The sequence below is a fragment of the Cyanistes caeruleus genome, chromosome 3 (genome assembly GCF_971803275.1).
Source record: "Cyanistes caeruleus chromosome 3, bCyaCae1.hap1.1, whole genome shotgun sequence".
NCBI classification, from domain to species: Eukaryota; Metazoa; Chordata; class Aves; order Passeriformes; family Paridae; genus Cyanistes; species Cyanistes caeruleus.
Window position 1 is genome coordinate 112,222,662 of NC_141703.1, and position 25,599 is coordinate 112,248,260.

At 37.3% G+C, this 25,599-nt stretch overlaps 1 long non-coding RNA gene across 2 annotated transcripts in view; it reads right to left on the reverse strand.

Annotated features, from left to right (window-relative positions):
- The window catches only part of LOC111942126 (uncharacterized), a 130,144-nt gene that overhangs the window by 47,646 nt on the left and 56,899 nt on the right, over positions 1–25,599 (reverse strand). Inside the window, exons 1-2 of one of the 2 annotated variants that reach the window (XR_015285230.1) lie at positions 15,542–15,843; positions 7,717–7,829 (exon numbers count right to left, since the gene is read on the reverse strand). The exons of the other annotated variant lie outside the window; for it this stretch is intronic. This is a non-coding gene — a long non-coding RNA (uncharacterized LOC111942126). Of the gene's footprint in view, positions 1–7,716; positions 7,830–15,541; positions 15,844–25,599 lie in introns of those variants that run through there. 2 annotated transcript variants of the gene reach the window in all.

Here is a 25,599-nt window from a genome sequence, read left to right on the forward strand (position 1 = left end):
GGAAGGATGAACGTGTTCTAAAGCTGGAGAACTGAAATTGGTCAAGTATTTGTGACAAAATACAAAAGGAGGATGGATCAGCAGTAAAGCACATGCTGACACAGCACTGTGCTTATCAGTCCTTCATTTAACTGGGAAAACCACTCTTTTTCACTGTACAATACATTCCTTTGAAACACACAAATCTTGTAGTAACACAGCTTTTCTCCCACTGAATTCAGCAAAGTAAATGGCATTTGAAGTTACCTTCTTAGTAGCACTCAGAGGTTAACATATTATCCAGTCAGGATATTGAAATCAAGGATCTGAGCTGTTTGAACCAGTCTAAAAGACACAAGAAATACTCAATTAAACGCTGGCTATAAGATCTTGGTTTTTATAGAGCAGAGTTTGAACATGTAAGGCTGGAAAAAACAGCAGCTCTGCTTCCCCAGATCCTGCCAGCGAAATATTTCAGAGAGGTTACAAATCTTAATTGAGCACAGCACCACATGTCAGGAAAGGTAAGTAGTGTCACTTGTGTGCCAAGGAGGAGGAAAGGAGGACAATGGGAAGGAGCAAGAGGTCAAGCCTGGGGAGCAGGACAGCCTGGATTAACAGCCAGGCACTGCTAGATCTCAATCCAAGCTTAAAAATCTCAGCTTCGACAACAAACAAAAAAAATTGGTGGTCAAATGTGATTGAATTTGAGAGACTGTTCTATAATCAACCATGACAAGGTTAATTCTCCAAAACTCTCACTAGCAGATGCTAATCTACCCTGGAGTACATCCATGATTCCAGAATAATTATGAATGCAAGTCCCCAAAAGCAGTTTCTAAGGGAAGAATTGTGCATAGCTTTCTTTTTTTATTCCTTTGCTCTTCTCCCAAATTAATGAGGGACACACAAAATCACAAACAAAACCTTTAGCAAACACCTCACAATAAAACTAAACCATAACTAACATCACACCTAGGAGAGGTGATGGCTATACAGAGGGATCTAAAAAACAATTGAGTTCAATGAGTTTTGAACAAACTTTTGCACTGCCAGAGGGGAAAAAAACAAACAACGAAACAAAAAAAATCCAAGCAAATCAAAGCACAAAAAAAGAAAAAAGGACAGCCCAGAAGTCCAACCAACAACAGACAAATAATATGTTCCCTATGAAGTTTCTACCAGTGTTTGGAGAAATAATACTGTGAGTGCACAGTCAAAATCCCAGTGTCATCAAGCCCTGCACGAAAGAGGAAATTGACAGAGAAATTAGCAAGAATGAGAAATTCTGGAAAGAAAAAAAGCCACAAAATTTAAATTATGGAATTAAATGAGAAGGGAAGACATGGAGTTATAAGCTGTTATCTCCTGCTGGTGGATTGATGTCAGTGAAACACCTTTCTAAGTGGAAAAACCCAGCATTTTTTCCCCAAGAATTCAAATGTTTTGCTGCCTGTTCTGGAGGGATCACCTTTTTCTGAGGTTTTTTTAAATTTTCGTGGCCTCTTTCGCTCATTGGCCATGACAAATACAAGCCCTCCCTAAAATAAAACAATCAGAGCACCTGTGCACTCTGTTCAGGCCATTCTTCTTCAAGTGAAGCATAATTTGGGGTATTTTCTCTTATCCCTGGACATCTCTTAGGAAACTTACTGAACTTTGATAATCTTTGCAGACTTCAGTTACATTTTCAAGTTAATTTAAAACAGAGGAATGAATTTCAAAATAGTTTGGGAGGGGAGAGAGAGGGACAGAGAGAGAGGGTGGGACTGAGAAAACAACTAATCAAAATTTGTTTCCTTGGGACACAAGCCTAAAAAAGCATTTCTTGGGAAGCTGGCATTAGAACACAATGTTAGAGTTCGGGCTCTGTAGCAGGCAGCATCAGCTTAAGAAACAAACCAAACTTATCAACTAAAACCCCAGCTATTCTTAAAAAATATTTTGAGAATTGCAAGGAAAAACTAAAAACAGGGGGGAAAAAAACCCTCAACACTCAAACAAAATCCACCATTGCACAGTTATTCAGTCTTCAAATAGAGGCAAGACTCTTCAGTGGTCCCTGTGGTTTCACCTGTGCTTTCTCAAAGCATTTTGACCTTTCTGACTGCTTTTTATTTGTCAGAATTCAAGGGAGGAGAGAAAATGTCCACAGATATGGATTTGAGAGGCAGAAAAACAGGCAAAGAATGAAGAACTGAATCCCTGGAGTTGACTAAAGCAGCATCTACCCAAGCATGGCTATAACATTGTTATTTCTGCAGTCAAACAATCAGCTGCTTGCCTGGCATCAAAGAGAACTGCTTGATGAATGGAGAGGTGTGAATTTACTGAGAATTTTTTCCACAAGTTAAATAATTTCATTGCAGTGGCAGTGAGGTCAGTAAAGCATAAATCCAAGAATACATCTCTAATTAAGTGATAACGCTAATTGGATCTGAGTTTATTTCCTGATTAGAGCCTGCACTGCTGAGATAAATGCCAAGGAAAAGCTGAGGGAAAGATTTTTCTTCTTTAAACTCCTACTGAGAGGCAAACTATGATTTGATTTGATCACAACATTATTTTTAATGTTTAAAATGCCTTGAAACAACAGAGATGACATTACTTTCATCACTTAAGGAGATGCAAAAAGCAAGTGAGCTGATACATGACCATCACTTGATTCCTGAGCTCTGAGGTTTTTGGTATTAAAAATCTGAGTGAATGAGGGCCCATTGAAATACAAAGAGATGCTGTGTTTGCTGTATATTAAATAAATAAAATTTCCATTTTTCTGGTTAAAAAATAGGAAAGAAAAATTAAAACCACCACAAAGAAACAAACAAAATCCCCACAACCCCAAAAAACCAAAAGTTTCTGGTATTAACTAGAGTCAAACAAATAGCTTAAGTAAATTTCTCAAGTAGGCACTGACACTTGTGGAAAATCTAATTTGATTTTACTTAGGAAGAAAGAAGCAAAAAGGCAGCGAGGAAGCTGATCCAGTTAGTAATTTGCTTGAGGACACATTTCCCTTCAAGTGCAAAAATGTGTCATTGATATTAGGTATCTCACTGGATTGCATCAAAGTGCTAAATTCCTTGCAGAACCAATCCCTAAATCTCCAGGTGTAACAGCAGGAAAGCAAACATGGATGTGAAACCACAGAACGGCAGCAGAAGTGTCTCCCCAGGTCTAAAGGACTGGCTCCGAGCAGTGGAATTTTCCCAGAGGTCTCAGTAAGGGGTTAACTCAGATGCCAAGCAAATATAATTTAGATGTCAACATTGTTAATTATTTAATTGCTCATAAAAGCACAATCGGTGCAGACTCGGCTATGAATGACATCTCATTCCCAAGGCAAGCGGGGGGGAAGGGAGGCTGGCTTTGGGAAATGTCTCAGTTTGTGTTCCCTGTCCCTGTCTCCTCCCTGTTGGGAGCTGTCCCAAGTTCCCAACAGGGAGGATTCTTCCCAAAAAACCCCTTGGAGATCCCATGGATTCACCCACTCTCACAGAAGGGCTCAGGAGTGTGACCAGCCCTGCTTCTTGTCCAGGAGGATACCAAAGCCATCAACACCATTTTTTGTGTCACGTGTGATAATGTCTGATCAGCAACAATTAGCTGTTTCTTGGAGTAATCACTCTTCCTCACAGATCTACAATACTGAATTTATCCTTCTGTGCACATCCTGAATGTGATACATTGTTTTGTCAGACCTCTTGTCTGGTTGGATTTTTAACCACAACACCTCTAAGCTGAATAAAAATCCAAAACCATTCCACATTGGTGGAAACTGTTTTTCACAAATAATTTTGTTCTTTACTGAAAGAGAAATTTTCACAGAATAACTTATTGAAAAAAAGAATTCCCTTTAACATGGCATCTGAAGATGTATACATAAAATAAATATTACATCTTCAGAAAAAGTGAAAACCAAAATGTGAAAAAATGACATTTTTCCCTTCTATGATATTTTTGACTCTTTCTCCCTAGCTGGGACAGAGTGCCTGACTATCTGCTATAGGTATTGCCACACACACATAGCTCTAAAATTCAGTTTATTTTGGTTATCAAACATGTTTTTGTGTCACATTGTAGGATGTCCTATAGATTCATTCTACACTTAACAGGACTTATTAATAAACTTGTCAAAGAAACCCAAACTAAACCACAAAATAACAAAAAAAAAACCCTGTGGTTGTTAGGCTGATTTAAAATCATGTATGATTTTTTTTCAAAATTCTAGCTGAAGTTTTTAAGTTGCCACTTTGGAATGAAATAATTAGGAACTGCGAAACATAATTTTTGAATTTCAAGTGAAATGGCATAAAACCAAAAAAAATTTGCAAAATAATTTGTATAATATTTGTATAACATTTGTGTAATAATGTTCAGTGTGCTAAACAGATGAACTCCCACTCTCCAAATATTTCTGTATCACCATAACCCTACAGGAATCAGACTTGTTCTCCTTTGTGTCCTGAAGAAAGGAATTAGACTCAAATAAAACATATCCATCCCCACCAAAAATCTCAACGATTTCCTATTTAGATCACTTCACAGAATTCCAATCTATTCATATTTTCCTTCAAGAGATTTGGATTATTTCCAAATTACCAGGTAGTCTGATAAAATTTGGGCATTACAGGTCAAAACCACATGACCAAAAGGATTTTGGTGAGAGAATTTTTTTGAGAAGTGAATTTCTAAAGCAGATAAGCTTTTGTGAATACTTCCTATTATCCCATTAGCATGTTTTCTGACCTCTGGACTTGGAAATCTCTTGCACAGTCTGGATTCCTAATCTCATTTAAACCCATATTTAAATGCAGAATAACTGATTAGCCAATGTCCTTTGTGCTACACAACCACACATTTAATGCTTTTATAATTAAAATTGTCTTTTTATTTCTCTAACTTTGCACTGAAAAAAGCCACAATGGGGGTAATACTCTGCAGCTTTTTCCTGCAAATTCAAGGATTTGGGTTTTTCCAGAAGTAAAACAGTATTAAAACCACACTTTCCTCCAAAGATATTTGCTGGGTTATAGAGTAACACTTCATAATTCTTTTAAAGATGATCTGTATTCAGAGTTTAAGTTTTGTCTATAAACCTCATTTCTTTAAATTATGATGCTTGCTACTGTGTACTGCTCTTACAAAATGCTTTCAAGTAACACAGATATTACAAGATCACAAATTCAACTTTCTTTGTATTCTCTCTTGCTGTTCAAGTGAAATGAGATTCAACCTCTACTTCTTATATTCTATTCACCATAATTCAATAAAATTAGATTGTTTGAGTTAGGAGGTTACATTTTTCCCCCGCAAATCTCAGAAATTCTAAATATTTTATATTTCAAATTAGATCTCGCCACACAGCTTGAATATTGTGAGGGACTCACAAAGTATTTGTAAAGTGAAACACACTTAGAAAGACTTATTAATTGCCTCCATTACTCTCTACTTCTTTTGTTTCTTATTTTGAATTGTAGGACAAACGATTCTCATTCTTTCAAAGCCACAAATGCATCATTCAAATTTTCACAGTGAATGCAAAGCTGGGAGAGTGACATTAAAACCAATTTCATATGGGAAACTATCAAAATTGTCTTTACCTACTTCTTTAAACTTTAAACTTTACTTCTTTAAACTTTACTTTCTTGCTTTGATTGCTTTACAAATCGCTTGCTGCATTTACTATGACTTTTTGTTTTAGTAAATCAAGGAAAACTAAGCAAAAGTGCCTCTTTTAATTCTCTAAACTTAGTTTTTGTATCATTTGTGAAATTAGCAATTGCTTATAAGAAAATTCTTATATGACAATCCAACATTGTTTTTTAAAATGAAACATTAATAAAAATAATTTACTGAAAATTAGCATATCCATTAATATATGAAAATATGGATGTATTTCTACTAAAATGATACTTCTAATAGTGTAAACTACACCATGGTGTAGATGTTAATTCAGAGCAGGCTTTGAGAAATGCAACTGTTTATTTCATACAGAGTTTCACCAGGGATATCCTTTAAAGGGTATGTGCTGATTATTACTGCACAGGTTTATGATTCATTTTGTGACCTTCATGTCAGAATTAAAGCTTTGGACTGAGATGGCTCAATTAACCTCATTTGCAAATAATTTACAAAACAGAACACTACGAGTGTGATACCAATCCCTAAATGTCTGGGTTTTTTCCTGTATCAAAATCCACATGCTATTAACTGCCATTAATGATGCTGGTATTTAAAATGGAATTAAGGATTTCACACCAGGGAACAAAAAAAAGACCAAAGACACTTTTTTTCCTTTTAATTTGGTTACACTCATTTGAAAAACAAAATCAAGGTTATCTAAACTGAAAACAAGGGCCAGAGAGTCAGCAGAAGGGGGAATCTCTTTTTTATCCAACTTGAGGCTACACAACTTGAGTTGTGTAGCAAAATATTCCTGTTTCCTGACATATTCAGCTGATCCCTTATTCTCTTTTTCCACCACTAAAACTGCTCCTATTCTCTGGGGGAAGAATATGGGAGCTACCATGGCTAGGAAACAAAATAGGTACAGCACATTTATAATTAATGGTATAAGAGATTGAATTTAGTTAGAAATACAATTTAAGGAGCAGAGAAACAAATGTACAATGAAAAGCTAATTAAGTGATGCCACATACTGCTCGGTGTCACTGTCATTTTTCCCAGCTTTCCTAGGAAAATAAATGTAGTTTTCAATTTTGTCAAACATAAACTCAAAATTTTAATCAACCGATTCCTCCTAAGTCAATTGGTAATTGTGGTTTTGCTTGAATGCCAATTCTAGTTTTAATTTCTTTTCTTTGCCTGCTCCTGGCAGTGGTTCTCATCACTGTTCCGACTTTCATGTGCCTGCCTTCACAATTTCCTGGAGTGAAAAGGAACATTGTCCCTTAACAGGTGCAAGGAGTTGGGCTTAAACAGGCAAACATCCCACAGACACCTGATTTATAAAACTGCACACCCAGCCTGGTAACTTTTCCTCCTCCCAAACGCAGAACATGTGACACCAGCAAAGCTTTGGTGAAGGGGGGAAAAAAAATAAAAATAAAAATAAAAATACGAGGGGAAGAGAGCCCCAGCCTTCTTCTCTGGTTGTGTGGGCTGCTCTGCTCTGGTTGCGTGATCAAAACAGAAAGGAAAAGCACGACAGATAATCCCTGAATACCCAGCCTTTAAATATGCAGGAGCCTTAGGCACGCAGCAGCATGGTAGGTAAATGCACCATCCAAATTGGAGGTGTGGAGGCAACAGACAACAAACCCCCTCACCCCAGCCTCAGACAACTTCGAGCTCCTTTGCTACAAGCAAAAATTTACCAAATTAAAGGGTGAGGGAAAGTTGATGTATGATTTGGGGTCGTAACAAAGCTGTCGCTTTTCATATTTATCTAACGAGCAGTTGACTTGCAAATGCCATCAGGTGCATGCTCATCTCCTCTGTTTGCACCTATCACCCTTGTGACAGCATTTTAGAACCAGAAAAGAGAAAATAATCATTATTTGACCCTCTTCTATATTAAACCAATGTTTTTCAAAGTGCTAGACAAAACTCATTTAATGTATATACTGCACCTACTAAATTATTGTTACATCCAGGGAACAAAACTTGTAAAGAAATAAATTCCTCACTTAAATATAAAACCCAAGGATGCTGACAGAAGGAGATGCACTCTGCAAAATGCATGGAATAGAAAGCAGTATTTAGCAAACTCACACGGTCACTCAGAGCTCAGCACACTGGGCTGAAAAACAGTTTGAGTTGTAGGAAAACCAGCACTCTCCTGCACCATTCCAACAGCAATCTCCCTGCACAGCCTCTTGGAGCACCTGGTAAGAAACACAACAAATTCAGCCCAGCTCCCATCTGCAGAACCAGAAATATGCTCCTACGTGCAGGTCATTTGCTAAGCAATGAGTTTCAAACGATGACTTTCTCCTGCAGGATTTCTCAAGGGAGCAGGTTAAAAACATGCCTGAGTGCTCCCCAAGTTCCAAAACAGTGCCCCAGATTCAGTTCTCTTCTCCCCATGCCCTGCTGGAATCCCAGGTCAAATCCTACCCGTCACCTCAGACCCTGCCATGTCCATGCCAGACACTTAATTTTTTTAAAAAGGAAGGAGTTGTTAACATTATACCTTGATGGAGAAAGCTGCAAGTGTAAATAGAAGAGCTATTAGGCAATAGGGGGAAGCAAATATCATCAGCAAACAGCATCAAGATTGTACAAAGTGAAAAAGAAATGCCAGCATAAAGCATAAACAAGGTTATGCTTAATAACAATGATAGCAAAAGTCAATTCATGATTTTCACTGTGGTTTGGCTACCATTAACTAAAAATGACTTGTAAAGAGATTTCCCATCACACAAGGAAATAATCCTAGTTATGTTCCACAGTTTTCTACTACAGAGAAAATTCCCCTCAGTTCCTTAGCTAGCAGTAAAGCTAAATGAGCTACAAAGAACGCAGCTTCTAATTGTTAGTGAAGTGAATGAACCAGAGTTAAAAATACAGTCTCAGTCACAATATTTCATTTTATGGTGTTATAAAAGCCAGGTATACTAATCACCCCAGCAATTAGATGAAATCATACTTAAGTGAATAGTTAATTATAATGAAATTCACTCCTCCTCTACATGCATCCCCAAACCAGGGAAAGAAGGAATGAACCTACTTCAGCGTGCTAACTGCAAAAAATAAATACCTATTTAAACATTTTATCTATTAAAAAAATATAAAACCCCCAAAGAAACAAAATCTTAATGATAATTACAGAGCCCCTGGATTATGGGTAACCAAAGCAATACGAGGTATTTCCCTCCACAGCACCACAGAGTAACATTTATTTCCCTCCAACCTTTGCACACAAAGCGGCAGAAGAAACGCGCCGGGAGACAAACTCCCAACCCTACTAAAACAAATTATCCTGATGTGTTGCTCCTAATCAGGACTAACACATCAAGACAATACTCAGACTTAGTGCTTAACATAGCTTTGACCTTGGCAACCTCTCTTAGAGGGGTAAAAATTAGGGCTTGAACCAGAATTTTGTAAGAAAAATTGCAACTTTATTCACATTGTCTTAAATCCTGAGTCTTGCATCACACTTTGGGATAGCTACACATAATTTTTGTGAGATTGCTGGCATTTGGGGGTTTTCAAACACAAGACTTTATTTTAGTATAAAATCATCCCTCAATTTGCATACAAAAGGCTTTAAAAATGGGTAGCAATGGACTCCACCTTCCCAGAGCCAGGATAAATCCAGAAGACTACCAAAAAAGATATTATTTGAAACACAAGTAGCATTATTTTATTCTGGGCTGATAAGTAAGTTCTGATGTAATAAAGTGGAGTAAATGTTGAGTCACTTTAATTAACATTAAAAACAGAGAAGAAAATGCTTCCTTTAATTCTCTGCAAGTTTATTCCACTTATCAGCATACATCCACAACAAAACTAAATCATGCTTGTTGGTATTTTCTATTAAGTTTCTCACAAGTAGTTGATAAAACAGTTACTATTTGTATTTTCTCAACTATATATATATTAAAAAAATAATTGGTTTGAATTCTTGTATTTCTTCTTGTGCAAGTGTTTAATTCTTTTTTGAACAGGAGCAAAGTATTGTTCCTGACCCTTCTATGCCTTATAATAGCATTAATCATGCTAAATTCTTTTGGTGCTCATGTGGATATAATGTAATTATAACAAATTCCTGAAGATAATTTCTTATTCCCCCTTGGTCTTCGGGACAAATTGAAAATACACTGAATTCGTACGAAGGAAAGCGTGCCAGAAAATGGTAAAAGAGAGGTTATTCATTAAGTAATAAACAACAACAAGGAAGAGTAAAAGGTATTAAAATAGCTATATGATAAAGATTAATTCATTTCTAATGTATTTTCCCATTTTCATGTCACTATCCAAACCAAACAATGTTTGGAGAACTAGATTCTGTATCAGTAGTTTATAATTATATGAGTCTTCCTTTCCTTCTTTTTGAATAACATAAAACCCCTCACATGAGATATAATCTCATTTAGCATATATTCCTTTTAAAACACAGGGAAAACAATTGGGTACTGAACTTCCACACTCTCAAATAAGAAAGTCTAGCAAATATACAAATTTAAGGTACAAATAAAAGAAAAATATATAAAAAATTAAAATATTAACTGTTATTATGGAAGTTTAATATAGTGTATTTTGAAAGGAAATCTGTAGTAAGACTTCAATATGAAAAGTGCACCCAGTGAGATTTATAATTTAAAAAAAAAAAAATTCTGCAGCATTTCTCAATAACAATAAATTCTAGATACCAGAATTTTTATAATATATCCTACCTACATATTTTAAAATATAATTTTAAAATATAGTTCAAAATCAGTGTATTCTTTGAAATAAGTATCATCTGTGACAAAATTACAAAGTAACTGTGGTGGTTAATCCATAAAGGAAAAAAAACTTCAAGATTTTGTATTGCTCAAAAAATAAATTAATTACACCTTGCAGTGTCAATTGTCCAGAAAAAGTAGACTTGGGAATTTATAATAAAATTTAGAAAAACAAAAAAATACTGTTCCTGTATGTTGCCTTTAATGTGACTATCTTTCTTTTAGATATCAAATCAGGTTCTACTGGACATCATCAGGAACAGAGGAAATTTTAGGACCAGAGAAAGAGTAATTTCAGAGCCATGAAACACACAGATAAAATAATTATCTAAGTAGAATTTCACACAGTGGAGGTCCAACATTGTCCAGTTAGCAATCTAACACCAATTATTTTTTTTTTTTATGTGTTGAACAATATCCATGAAAGTAAAATATCATTAAGCTCCTAAGCAGCATCTTTGCATGATGTTTTAAAATCCTGCCCTTGATCCCTTAATTTTTTACCCTTTCGTATGGTCCCACATGCTCTCATATCCCACAAAGAGGAATCCAATATTTTAAAACTTAACTGGTTGATACAATGCAAATATTTAAATTTTCATGAAAAGAAAAATCCTCTGCTGGAGAAAACACTGATTTTTGCTTAGATTTAGGATTAAAAGGAAAAATAACAAGGTTTAAGGCTATAAACTTCCCAGTAGCCAGAAGTATGATTTCCTCTGTTTACATGACTCGAAGCAGAGAGGGTGCCCCTTCCTGCTCACACCCTGTGGATGTTGCTGCAGCAAAGTAAATAATTATAAACACTTCCCTTTGTGCAGCCTGACTTTGTTGATAACAGCAACTCCAGCCAGCCCCTTGCTCAGAAATCACATAGCGCGTGGCACTGGAGTATTTATTTTTCCAAGATGCAATTGGAAGAGCTGTGGGTGCGGGAGCAGCCTCTGATGTGTCAATGCCACTTCATTGTCACCTTTGGGCACCACTAAAACAGATGCTGCTCTCCAAGGTTTCCATAATATCTCGTGCAGGGCAGGGCAGGCTGAGGCCAAGTGACAGAACCCACGCCACGTGTTTTCACAGACTAAAAACAAACTGAATCCAGGCATCTCCAAGGGAAAAACCAGAGCAAAATGGATACACGCACAAGGAAACAGGGATGTGCTTAAGGCAAATCCCCCTTCACTCAAAAACCAAACCCAAATAAAAATCAGATTGTCACTGTACCGAGCAGTGAATCTGTAAACTGCTTTCCACAAGTCAGAGGTCTGCCCTCTGTAACACAAACATCTTTGTAAAGAAAAAGTAAGTGACAGAAAGAGACACTCAATAAATCCTTGCTTCCTTCCCAGCTCTCCACAGATCAGGCACGGGAATTCCCTCCACTGACCCCTTTATTTGTCAGAAGCTGTAGAACAGAATCGAGGAACGAAGCCTGGAGCTTCCCTTTTCCCTGACCTCTCACTCTCCAGCCCAGTTCCCCCTTCCTACACATTTCCAGTTATTCCAAAGGGAAAGATGCACAAACCTCAGCAGTGCATTCCCAACTCCTCATTTCACAGTTAGAGGCCTTTATTCCTGCCTGGGTCCACACTTCTCTGCTATTTAGTTCAGCTCCTGGCTGCTGCTGTGGGTGGGGAGGCAGAGGAAGGTAATTCTGCGTTCCCAGACCTCCTTAAACTGCTCAGAGCAGCATGGCTAATCTGACCACGCAACATTCAGAACAAGTGCTCGTACAGGGAACCTTCCCCTTTGTTTAAAAAAAAAAAAGCAAAACAAACCAGAAAACCCTTCCCCCTCCCAGCCACCTCGTCTGTGCATTAAAAGCATTTTTTCCATATCGTGGCTTTTTCCTCCCCTCCACCCCCATCTCCATATGCCACCCCAACAGCCTCTTTTGGGGGCCCTGAACCAGCTGGTGTTTTTGCACATACAAATATCACCCCAAGATTGTCATCTTCCTGCATGTAACAGGATATATAACCTGCACATAACCTTCCTTCACACAGGGAAGGTGCCTGAGGTGCCATTCACAAAGAGATTAAAAAGCAGAGTCTAAAAAATAACAAGTGGCCTTTAGCTTTTAGATGCTTGTGCTTGAATCCAGGGCTGCACTTTGTGTGGTGTTATCTGCTTCTCCCAGCAAGCCCTCTCTCCTCTGCAGCAGATTTTGCTGCCATTCCATCAGGTTTCACTCCTAAGTGGCTTCCAAAACACCAAAAGCAGCAGTGTGAGAGAAACTCAGCTGCCACTGAGGGCAGTCCAGACCATGTGCTGCATTTGCCTTTCCCTTTACACCGAATGTCACATTCTGTGCCGCATTCTGGCTGCCTCTGAGAGGGAATATTTTAATATCACACAAAAAGTGAGCAGCTCACATAATTGTCACTATTTTTCTTTCCTCTGAGTGATATTAAAACAAACAAACAAACAAAACTATAAAAGGAAGAGGAGAGCATTGGTTCTTTACAAGGAATGAAAAAGAACCATTTCATTTCTGTCTGGGGGTTTTGCTTAACACCCTTTCGTTCACACAATCCTGCTTGCAAAATAATATTTGTTTGATATAAAGGACATTGAATAATTTATGCAATATTTAATAATGCAGTAAACCAGGGAGAGTTCAGCAAGGCAGGCATGGCACTCTACATTATTTGCTTTGCCCGCCTTGCTTTTCCAAATAAACCCCCACCCTTAAACACCATTAGCACATGCAATATAACAAAAAAAAAAATAGAAATACTGACTAATTTGGAAATTAAACAAAGCATCTGCTATTAGTTCAGAGACTACAGCATCAATTTTCCATGTCATGTACTTTTGATTAAAAAAAAATAATAAAAAAGGGGCTACGTGAACAAAATCAAAATTAATGGAACAGGATTTATATCAGCCTCCAGATCATTCCAAATGGGTCCAGAAGCCATAGGAACAAAGTCACAGCAGAGCATTAGTGTGGTAATAAATGACTGATGGTTCTCCAGCCTGCTGCACAGGGTATCCTGAAAGTAAATACATTTTAGAACACCAATAATTGCATCAAGCCAAGTCCAAAAGCTTTCACAGCGTATTAAGGGGCTCCTGACTTTTCATTCTTTAAACAGCCATAATATACATGAGCAATAGATCAACTTCCAGGGCAATTTACTTTGTTATGTGGCTTTTTTAACAGCATTTAATATACCTTTTACTCCTTCCTCAAAACCAAGTTGTTTTCCTGTTTTGGCATCTCAAACCTAGCTTTCAAGAGATGTTATTTTTCTCAGTAAGAACAGCAGGAAAAATTCTGTAGAGAAATGTTAGAATATTATGTAACATTACAATGAAGATTTCAATTTCTTCCTCCTATTTTCACATTTCTTAAATATTTTGGTGAGCCATACACCAAGGACTGATTTTTAAACAGTAGAGAGATAATTAGGGCTTAAGAGTTTTGGATGTTAAAAGGTAAATTACCTAAGTCTAGGTTTTGAGTTCTTTTGTGACCTCCAAATTATGACTCAATGCTTAGTTTGTTGAATTAGCTCCATTGATTATAGGTTTTCTTTTGGGACTTCCCATTTTGCTGTCCAAGAATAAAATGGGGTTTACTGAAATCAATGCGACCTTGCAGTTGTCCTAAATTTATCATTACGAGTTTGGGGTGGTTTCACTTAACAAGTCCCAACCATTCACATAATAAATGGGCTTAAATTATATTATTTTATACTGAATAAAAGGAAAAATATTACTAATTTCCTACCAAAAAATCATGTCACCGCATTTATATTCCATCTTTTTATAAACACTGGCTTTAAAGACTAAAAAAAAAAACATATATTGGAAGCTTACAACTTTGCATTCATCACCAGCCTCAGGATCTAAAGGAGAGAGTTTTTACTTGGACTGCACTCATTTGAAAAAGTAAAAATTAAAATCAATATTTATGATCTCTCACCTGAGCTAAAGCAAGTTGTTCTATCTGTCACCACCCTTGTTTGCCATGAGAATTCGTAATGTAAGTTCTGTTTCGTTGCAAACCATAAAATACATTGAACACCCAGACATCACTTCAAAACAGAATTTTTTCATGGATAAACTTTTTTCTGAATTTTATTTTCCCTGACAGATTTATTGTTTTAATCAGTTTGGAAGGAGTTCATTGCTTAAATGACTTACATGTCCTCTCATGTCACGGGACGTTGACCTCAGGGAACTTAAAAATTTCTCTTCTGTTGAAGCAGGGGCTTTGTCAGTCTCTACTTGAGCTCTTCCAGAACTTTTGTGGACCCTCTCAGCAATGTAACAAGCTCACAACAGCCCATAAGAGGCCAATAATAACTATTAATAATAAGCTCCATACGCTACCAAGGGGAGATCACCAAAGATTAATCATTGTGGTAATTAAACTATTAGCATTGTAGAAAGCACCAAAACAAAGGCAGTGCCTTTTCATTGTTGTATTTAAATATTTTATACAGTTCATGTTCATCAACGCAGCCATAAGCCAATAAATTGTAAGGAAGATGAAAGAGCACATCAAGTTCAATTCCTGCAAAATAAACAAGGATGTGCAGCTGTTTAATGATAGTGTTTGTATCTAGAAAAGCTTTATCACTACAATCCACTCTGCTATTTACAGAGGAGATAAATCCCAGTTCTTCTCAACTGAGAAAAGCCCAGTCATTAGGCTAAATTTCACATTTGTCTATCTAGTTCCACATTTGCCATTCTGCACTCCATCCATTTATGACCATGCAGGGCACGCAGAGTGAAAAATAAAGGGCAGGAGGGCAGAGAAGGATTTTTCCCAGGTCTGAAAGCAAGCTCATTTTTTGGGAAGACAAGCACATACATTGTCTTTTTTTTTTTTTTTTCCATCCCGGAATCCAAGCCTGAAAAGCAAGTTAAAACCTGCAGATGGCCTCCTCCATTTGCAGCAAGAGGCAGGGGAGGAGGGAGATGCAGAGTGGGCAGCTGCTGAGGCAGAGCTAATCCGAGAGGACAGTTCCTGCTTATTATAGAGCCATTGCTGATAATAAAATGTGAACCAAACTGCCGACCGCAACCCAACGGAGACTCCCCGCGTCTTTAATTTTTAAACTTATGGAAGCTCTTGACACTGAGGTGGATCAAATATCCTTAGTTAGCGTGCAAATACTTACTTAAGCAGCCCAGCAGGCCCCAGTCTGTGCAAAAATTTCAGGTGAGCACCGTGAAGCAGCCCCTAATTATGATGTTCCATTACCCCTTTTCCCAGCGTCACAATTGGCCCTAAGTGGTCACGGCCGATTTATTTCAATTAGTTTTTCACGGGCTCGGAGTTATGACAAATTCATGTTTTGGCTGCAGGAAATTGGTGGCAATCACGAAACCACCAAAACATCAAAACATGGGGGAGTTCCCCCGCGAGCAGGGTGGTGGCTCAAATCCCTGGGCTGGCAGAAGGTGGGGAGAGCACCACTCCAGCTTCTCCTGGGTGTTTCCTGCCCTTTTAAAGGCTGGGAAAAATAATAAAAGGGCCTCCTCTAGATGGCACTAGGAAAAGGAGGTTGTGTTCTGGTGCTCCAGCAAAAAGCAGCTCTTTGGATGCAGAATATTTATCAGTTTTGTTGCCTTTTTGTCTCTGTCCATGCAGCAGCTGCACGTAAGAAGCAGCTGTAGAAACTATGCACGGTTTATATGGGTTATACCTAAAATAATTATGTTAGAAATTACATCTAAACAAAGCAGGAATTGGAAACACAAGCAACAAATTCCATTTATGTCAGTAAAAGAAAAAGAAATATCACTTCTCAGTCTACCCACAGATTCAAGTGCAATGTCAAATTCAGGTGTAAGCAAATTTCCTTCTGAAATCAAAGGAGCTGAATTTGACTCTTTTGTCTTTTTAAATAACACCTTTGTTGTAAAAAAGGCATCAGATTCACACTCCTTAATGTAAGCATTCATTTTAACAGCCTGAAATGTTTTCATGGACTCATTAATTTCAACAGCCTGTCAGGTAAATTCAAGTGATTGAAATTCACCTATCTTTTACAGATCAAAATACCTCACTTCTTTCCCAAAGTTGACTTAAATCCATAACTCTTCTGGTTAGTAATTCTTTCCTTTCTTAATTTTCTCTTCTTATACCATAGAGGGAAAAAAAAACCTGACAGCACTGAAGAAAAATGTTGTGATATTAAATGGTAGTAATCTATGAAATCTATTATGATGCAGTCTCATGGCATGATTATATTGATTTTCTGTAGGATATGCAACTGTGTGCACCATAAATATTGCCATAAATTAAGCTACTGGAGGATAATTTTCATAGTAGTACATGAAAATTAAAGCTATGTGGAAGCTTTGCTGCATCCAGGAAAAGTACAGATAAAAACATGATTTTATTTTTTTTAAATAGTGGGGGCAACAAAGTACTCACATACCTCAAATTACTTCAAAAGCTCCCTGTTATAGTTTACCTTCCAGAAAAATATTTGTTTCTAAAATATTGAATTTGGTTGAATATGTTCTGAAAAAAAAGAGTTTTCCATTTTAAAAATATGAGCTCCTCATACAAATGAAGCAGTTGTCAGGAATGTGACGATTCTGAAGAAATTTTTCACTGAAAAAATAAAAATATCTTTATTTCTTTATATTTTTTAATCCTTCACTAAGAGATATTTATGTATATATGAAGAACATGAAAAAAAATGCTTTTTTCCAAATTAGAAAATCAGTGTTCTATTACAAAAAAAAAAGTTTCAGAAATCAGTCACGCTGGTTCTTACAGAAAAACAGTTCTTATCCCTCTCTATGTCTGCTTGTAGTAGCTCTGGAATAAAAAGACTAAATTTGTGGAGAAAAAAAATTATACGTATGGTGCCAAAATATTTCTGTTTAGTAAAAAAAGAAACATCTTTTTTCAAAAAAAATATTTTTTTCTTATCAAAGACCACATGTCTTTGATTTTTAATAAACATATCCTTAATTTTACCAGGCTTAGTCAATATTTTTTAATCATTCTTCAACTTCAACTGAAGTAATATTAGTAATAAATTTTCAGTAATAACCTTGATCTGAAGTTACTAAAGCTGCCAGCACCCCATGATTAGAACTGTGGCAGAGGTGGTAACTCTAAAACAATACTCAGTTTTATTCCAGCAAGATTTGCCAATGGGAAGACAGTCTGATACAGTTTTAGAGAAAATAATTTGTTATTTGTTCATTTCCAGTCAAACTCTTAATCTATAGGCTCCATGAGAAAGAAATACGAGTTTTCACCACAGTCATGTGCGACACTTCAGCTTGGGAGCTGTTGAAATATTACTTAAAGCTACATTATCTTCTGAGAAAGATTATTTCCCAAGAGTTTTAAGAAACTGAAAGGACAATGCTTGAGCCTAGAACGTACAATAATTTCATTTTCTAAGGATCTAAAGGAGTTTTATGGTTCCACAGCAGCACAAGAGGGAGGTTTCGCATACCAAAAGTCCAGATTCACACTTCAGTTCAGAGTTCCTCTTTATTCATAAAGCAGTGTCATTGCTTTGTAATTTTTCTTCTGCCTTTAACTGCAAATCAAACATTTGGCCAAAAAGGTATTTCTAATAAATATTGTCTGTAACTTAACCCTCCAAGATACAGGCACTCAGGAAGAAACACATCATGCTGCCCAAATTTGAAAAGCATCACAAAAATACATTGTTTAGATGTCAAAGAAATTAAAAAAAAACAGTACTTTATCAGTGAAAATACATCTATAACATTTTAGTTACTGCTAGCCTAAAGAATGCAAAAATCTAACTGGGTAGTTTCTCAGAGCTGGAAAACATTTCAAGATCTTCTGGCATGCAGGCACATGAAACAACTGCCTTGTGAGGGCATATCTCAGCATTTTCACATGTTGAAAGTTGACAAAATACCATTTTCCATTATATAGAAACTGTTTTCGTGAGTGAGAAAAAAGAAAAGGTTGGAAACTTTCATTACACAACCTTCTAATCAAGTGTTGACTTGACAGTCACTTCCAGTACACTTTTGAGCACATGCAACATACCAATCAGGCAATTAGCTGAAAGTAGATGCCCTTTCCATAAAACGAGATATTTCATTTGGAAGGGATCTTCAGATGAACCTGGCTAGAAGTTATCTGATTTCTTCTCACGGGCAAGGGATGCTCAGGAATGGCTTTAAACAGCATGCACTGCGTTACTTCTGCAGCAGCCCTCTTGTCAGGCTCTGTATTTTGACAGAAGATTCCCATTACAGTCACTGCCCTGATTAATGTGAAGGTACACTTCATCCAACCTCAGATCCATCAGCAAAAACTGGAAAACCCTGGGCATACGTAATCTGCATGTACTCCCTATTAAGTAGAAGCCAAAGACATGGAAACAGTATTTAACCTTTAAGAAGCAGCATAAAACATCACCTTTGAGAACCAAAATTTGAGGATAAAAACAATTTTTTTAAAAAAATTTGTTTGGTTGTTTAGTTTTTTTTGGGAAATAGCTTCTTTGGATACACCAAACTATTGTGTGCACAAATAATGTGGTCATTTCAGCAGTGGCTAAAACCACCACTGCACTTACTTATTTCTTGCTGTGAGATACGGATTAGGAGAAGGGCAAAATAAGCTTAAAACTTAAAAGGTATGAAGAAAACTTTATTAACAGAACTAAAAGAATAAGAAGTATAAGAAGTATCAGAATAAAACCTTCAGAACCCACTTGCCTGACTTTTCTTTCTCAACTGACAACGTAGAGACAAAGTTAATACATTTTTAAAAACAATTACATTACTACATATAATGTTGTTATTTTGTGTTCCATTGGCTGTGGAAGTTGCCTCCAAAGTAATTAAAGATATTTTGGTTTTTAGGAGCTCTGCATGCATACAAATTGCTGTTCTGGCTCAGGGACATAAAACAGCCTGCAGCAAAGAAACGTCCAGACCATTCCCTCTGAAATCCCCTGAGAAAATGGGTACTCACAATATTTTTCTATTGTTCCTGGTTTTTTTTTCTCTGTTCTGGCCTGTTCTCTTCAAACTTTGAATAGTTTCAGTATAAGATCTAAATAGTAGCCATCTCTTTCAGGTTTTCATTGTTTTTTTGTTGTTGAGTTTTCAGCTTTCAGAATTCACTTTCAGAATTTCCAAGCAATCCTCCTCTATTCTTTTCTCCAGTGTTACTGTTCTTTTACGCTCTCTTCCCCAGCTTAGGACTTACCTAAAGCAGGGAACAGCATAAGCCCACAGAGAATGGAATTTTCTGCTTTTATGGGCTGTTGGTCTTCAATGAAAATTTCTAATATGATCTGTTAAAGTTTCTGCTGAAGAACTTCAGAGTTTGCCAGAACCTGACCTACCCTCCATGTTCGAAAAGCTTTTGCAGCACACATTCCTTCTTCAATCTTTGCAATAAAATATTCTGCTCCCTTTATGGCTTTTTTTTATTCTGTTTGCACAGTCATTAATGACCCTTCCTAGACACTTGATCCATTTTCCATATGACCCATTTGCTCATCTGTTTCTCCAACTGCAAAACCAGGGGTCAGGAATATAATATGCTTGAACAGGAAGTCTCTAACTTTTCAGTCCCAAACATTAGCAAAGTTACACCCAGGATTTTTAATTCAAAGCAGCCTCACCAAAACACAAAAGTGAAATAATTTAAGGCAGTCTTCGGAAAATGAAAAAAAATTGGAAACAAATAGAGCAATGTGATGAGTTTTATTAAAATACTGGGTTTCTTCAGGCTGGGTTCTAAATTGGAACCACAGCTTTAATCAACCCTTAATTACATAACTTAATGCACGCCAGAAGTTAAATTCAGCCATCCAATTAAGAGAAAGTATAAGTAAACATGGATTCATTTCTAAGAAGAAAAACATCACAGGGAGGCCATCACTCAATTCAATCGCCTCCCAGACCTCATGAAAATGAAAATATTTTGCCAGGGTTGTTTTGCTTTCTGGTAAGGGAACTAAGCTTTGAGTTTCAACATTGTTACCTGTGACTATCAAGCCACGTCTATTGGGAGGATAGAAAATTCCTAAAAGGTCAGATAAACAACCCAAGAAGATCCTCTCATGAAATTAAGAGGATAAACCTATAGGATATCAATTCAGCATAAAATATGGAAGTGTTCTTGTAGAAGAGGTTTTGAATGGCAGGATATGTTAAATCCAAAGAACACCCTGAAAAGTGATGTCCTGTTACTGACTAGATGAGAAAACTTTTTGGTGGATTTCATACATTGATTCAAGAGGGCAGAATGTCCAGAAATAGTGAAATCTATGGTTTTCATTGATGTCCTTTTCAAGAAGAAAAGATAAACTTGAATTTTTAGACAAGTGCAAGATATCCAAGGTATTCTAAATACAAACTCAATCATTAAAAGTCAGATTGAGGGCTCAGAAAGTCTTTCTAGAAGTTCTCAGTTAATCTTTATTACAGAGACTGACATCAGTGTCGACAGTTATTCCCAGGAGCCCTTCAACACTTAGAGTATCACTGAAAACTGCCTTTACTCTGCAAGTGCTGAGTAAAGAATTAAAAATTACATGTTCTGCTTTCCAGAGAGTGGGAGCAGGGGAGGGAGAGAAAGATCAGCACCCTGATGAGTGACTGAGGGTGCTGAGTTGATCCCTGGAAAGAGATTGGTATCCTCTCCCAGGTAGCAAACAAGAGGATGAAAGGAAATGTCCTCATGCTATGACAGGGGAGGTTTAGATTGCATATTAAGAAAAAAAAAAAAAGCCATTTTCATGAAAAAGGTGGTCAAGCTCTGAAACAGACTGCCCAGGGAAGTGATTGAGTCAAAACTTCTTTCCCTTCAGGGAATCTCTATGAAGAGTATAAATAAAAAGTATAAAACTATAAATAAAAACTGTGAATTTTTGTCTGGAGATGATATCTTTTCCATCTCAGATAGTTTTTTGAAAGGTCTAGAATACCATTTCAACCCACATAAATTTGTGAAAATAAGAGAAAAAGTGGTTTATCATTACCTGAAAGTTTCTCTGGGTATCTCAGCTTGGTAGAGAAGGATATATTTTTGTTTTCCTCACCACCCCCATTCTAAGGAAACCACCTGCATATTTTTCCTAGGCAAGCATATATTTGAAAATTTGGAATTCAATAAATACACAGCATCTTACAGTAATTCATCCATGGCAGACTCTTGTTTAATTACCACAGGAAAAAGCAATACAATGGTAAATTTGAGGTAGGAAACTACCATAGAGTAGCAACTTATTAATTTTGTAACAATTAATTTCCATCATAGCTTTTTACGGAGACGAGTGTGTGGGCTGGAATCTGTCACTGTGGTGTCTTAATTAGGATTATGACATAACTGGGGCTGGAAGGGAGCTCACAAGGTCTTTAAGTCCAACCACTGGGTCCTAAAACCCTCCAGGGCTGGAAATTTCTCTGAGAAACTGCTCTGCTGTCTCAGTGTGCCAAAGGGGGGGAAAAAATATCCTTATTTCCCATCCAAAAGGGTTTATTCCAATTTCTGCCTGTTGTATCTCATCCTTCCAGTGTGTACCACTGTGAAGAGCCTGGTTTCAAACCACTGAAACTGCATTTTACATATATCCTTAACTGCACAGGATTTAGATCAATTCCTGCTTTCTAAATAGGGAATAATATCACTCATCAACAATGCATGCAAATAACCAACTAATATAATCTTCCTACAATCCATACTCACTGCTTTAAAACCCCAATCATTTTACCCTTAGAACTATGTTTGAACCCAGATATTTGGCTGGTATTTGGCTGCTGTTTGGTATGCTCACACTCCCAGAGTATGAAGGCAGCATGCACAAAGAATGATTCTAAAATATTTACAAAGCTTGTAGGTACACAGGTAGGGAGAACGAATGATTAATGCTAGAAGACATTATTAAACAATAGAAAATCAAGGTAAAAGCAGCAAAAATCCCTTTTAAGCCACAATACAACTTTCGTAGTCTATTCCAGCACAACACTGGCAGCTCTTTATTTGCGTCCTCCATCTCTTTTTGTGTCCTGACACTTGCTCAAACCTCTCAAACAATATTCTCCTCTAGCTGGAAGAATTATTTGGTTTATTGCTTCCATTATCATGTAGTCAGGCCATGAGATTTCAGGCTGTTGATTTCTGCACAGAGCATAAAAGAAAACACAGAGACTTCAGATGTTCTCCAAGTCACAGAAGAGCAGGAAAGCTTTAGGCAATACTGAGACCACCAAAAAAAAAAATGATCCTGCTGGTCAGGAGCAGCCAAAAAAACCAAAAAAATTCCTCTCTTTCCTCACAGCACCAATAATTTGGAGGATATGCAGGCTGTAGTCCCTTGGGACCCTGGATGCTCTGTTTTCAGAAACTTCCCTGAAGCTCCGACAGGAATAAATATTTGGGAAGAAACCTATGCTGCAAAGATGGACCAGAAATCATCACAAAACTGGAGAAGAGAAGACAGGGGAAGTCCATATAGTTCTGTCTGGTAACAATCTGTACACACTTTCAGTAATAAGGAAAATTAAAGCTGTGCAAGACAGAAGTTATTCTACAAACCGTGAGCTCATGTTAATGGCTAAACCTGACTACACAGCCACCAGTAAGAGAGCTGTGGAAATCCCTGAAACATATGGTCTTGTTTAGCTGCAAAGTAAGAGCATCAATGCAGGAATTCCTGGGTGAAGTTTCATCACCTAAATTACATCAGGAAATCAAATTGGGCCCCAGCATTGCCTTTATGCCCTATGAAAATCCAGCTATGTTCAGCTATTACTGATCAATAGCATTAATTCTGTAGCAGTGACTGCAACACTTGTCTTTGCTGAGAGATGTAGCACAGTCTGAGACCAATAATCCCATGATGCAGTACACGAGCCTTCCAATAAAACACAAGGTAAACCTGTCTGTGATTGAAGAAAATATATTGTCATTTAGAAAACTAAGTGCCCTAAAATAATTGTGTGGTACAAGCCTGGGCTCACCAGTGAGTATTCAGAGGTGATTCTCTCTCTGATCAAATTACAGAGCTTTTCAATAATGGTTTTATGACTTCCATTACATTAAATGCCACGGTGCCTTTATCAACAAGAAAAACGGTACCTGCAGTGCCAAGTGCAAGATGTATCAGCCACCAGCCCTGAATGAAGGCACTGCTGGGTGCTGATGCCTTTCCAAACACAGGAATAAATTAAGGTTACTGGGTTGTAAGTAGATCATGAAAAGGTTGACTCGAGGCATTATTCACCATCCTCTGCCTCATGTCCCTGGGGGTGCAATGTGGCACAGAGCTGCTTTTTGGGGGTGTCCTGCCAGGGTTAATCCCGGGAGGCTGAGAACAATTACTGAGCATGCCATCCTGCCATGGCAGCAGCCTTTTTGAGCAGCCTGGGACAAATATTGGGGCACATCTTCAAGGACAGACATTGCCTGAGAAGGAGCAGACAACCCAACACCCAGCACTGCTTGCAGGCAATACATCAGATTAAACCACCACCCATAAATTCATCAAAAGCCTGGAGCTAAATAAAGGCTTGTACACTGAGCTCCAGATCAAACCTACTTTAAAATAAGATATAAATATGCCTCAGTCTTTTAATCAAATTGCTGCATCCACTTAAGCATGTGTAGAACAGGAGCAATGATAATGATCTCCTTGTATGATAAGCAATGACTGCAGAATATTTTGAAAACCCTTTGATGTTGCTCTAGTACAACAAGATGATATCATTCCTATTGTCAGCCTGGTACACTCGAGGCTCTCTAAAAATTATATACAGCTCTGACAAATGAAGGAAGCAGACTGAAATCCGCCAAAGGACAAAAGCTGAGATGTGAAAGCACTTACAAACAAGGAGCTGAATAAACTCACTTTTTGGCTGAAAAGACTGTTTGAGCCTAGAAGTGAGAATTGTCAGCATTGGCCCTATTGGCAAAATTATCTTGGGATTTCATCTCAGAGCATATTGACAAATTTTCTCAAGATGGCAGGGAGGAACTTAAGTAGTTGATTTTGGAAGCATAACCTCTAGCATCAAACTTTTCAAGCAGAATTTGATGGTGTGAATAGGGCATCCAAAATTATGACAACTTTAGCTATGATGGACAGATTCTTGGCTAGAATCCCAAAAAAGTCCTTAAGGAAGTAGGGACTACAGTTTTGGCATCTTACATTTATGGGCTCTAAACTTCTTCATGTAAAGAAATTTAAATTTTATCCTGTCCTGAAATAGTCCCAAGTAGACCAATGGAAATAATTCATTTTTCCAGTAATGAGCTAACCTGAACAGCAACATGTTGACTCAGAATTAAATACTTTTCTTCATCTGAAACAATGGTTTTTTGATGCTTAAGCCTTCAGTTTCAGTCCATTTTGAAAAGCAAACAGTTTAAACAAAAATAAAAAACAAAACCAAACATTTGTTAGCAAAGATAACAGTTCTTTAAAAAAATTATTTCTTGAATTAAGTAGAAAGTAAAAGGGTTTGTCTGTTTTTTCCCTCTCAGCAATAAACTACAAGGTAGAAAATAAACAGACCAGGTCCTTGGGAGTGTCTGTGACTGCTAGAACATGTTGTGTTCATCTGCAGCTTCCCACATTAACCAGCGCTGGGTGGTTAAAACGTCACCCTATGTGTTCTTTCCTTCTTATTATTCCAACAGCAGGAATTTTAATGGACAGAGGAACATCTGCTAACTTGAGATCTTGACATCTGTTTTTTTATGAAGTCAAACTAACAGCAGGGAGAGTTTGGCCAATATTTGCCAAAATAGGATTTTTCATCTCAAACAAACACACACCAACCAGATTTCTGGTAAGACTGGGGGGAAAAGCACTTGGAGAAGCTGCTTCTTTCATCTATTCTTGGTTTTTTTCCCTTTCATTTTACTTTCTTTTTTCTCCTTCCTTTCTCTGATGCCCCATTCCAGAAAAGCAGCAGCTAGAAAAACAATTTTCTACATTATTTGATTCCTATTTCAACTTAATAGAACTCAAGCCCATACCATCATTTGCATATGGTAGTTTCACATATAATTAAGAAGGGCTCCTACTCCATGGCTGGGGGTGACACAGGGGCAGGGGCCTGGAAGACACAGCACCACTTCTGTGTGCCCTGAAAAGCTCTTTGAATTGGGCACCCTGAATCACACAACTTTGCCAGCATAATAAAAAGGACAAAACAAGAATTAATCTCACTTTTTCCTGGGGGACAGAAAAATTTACTT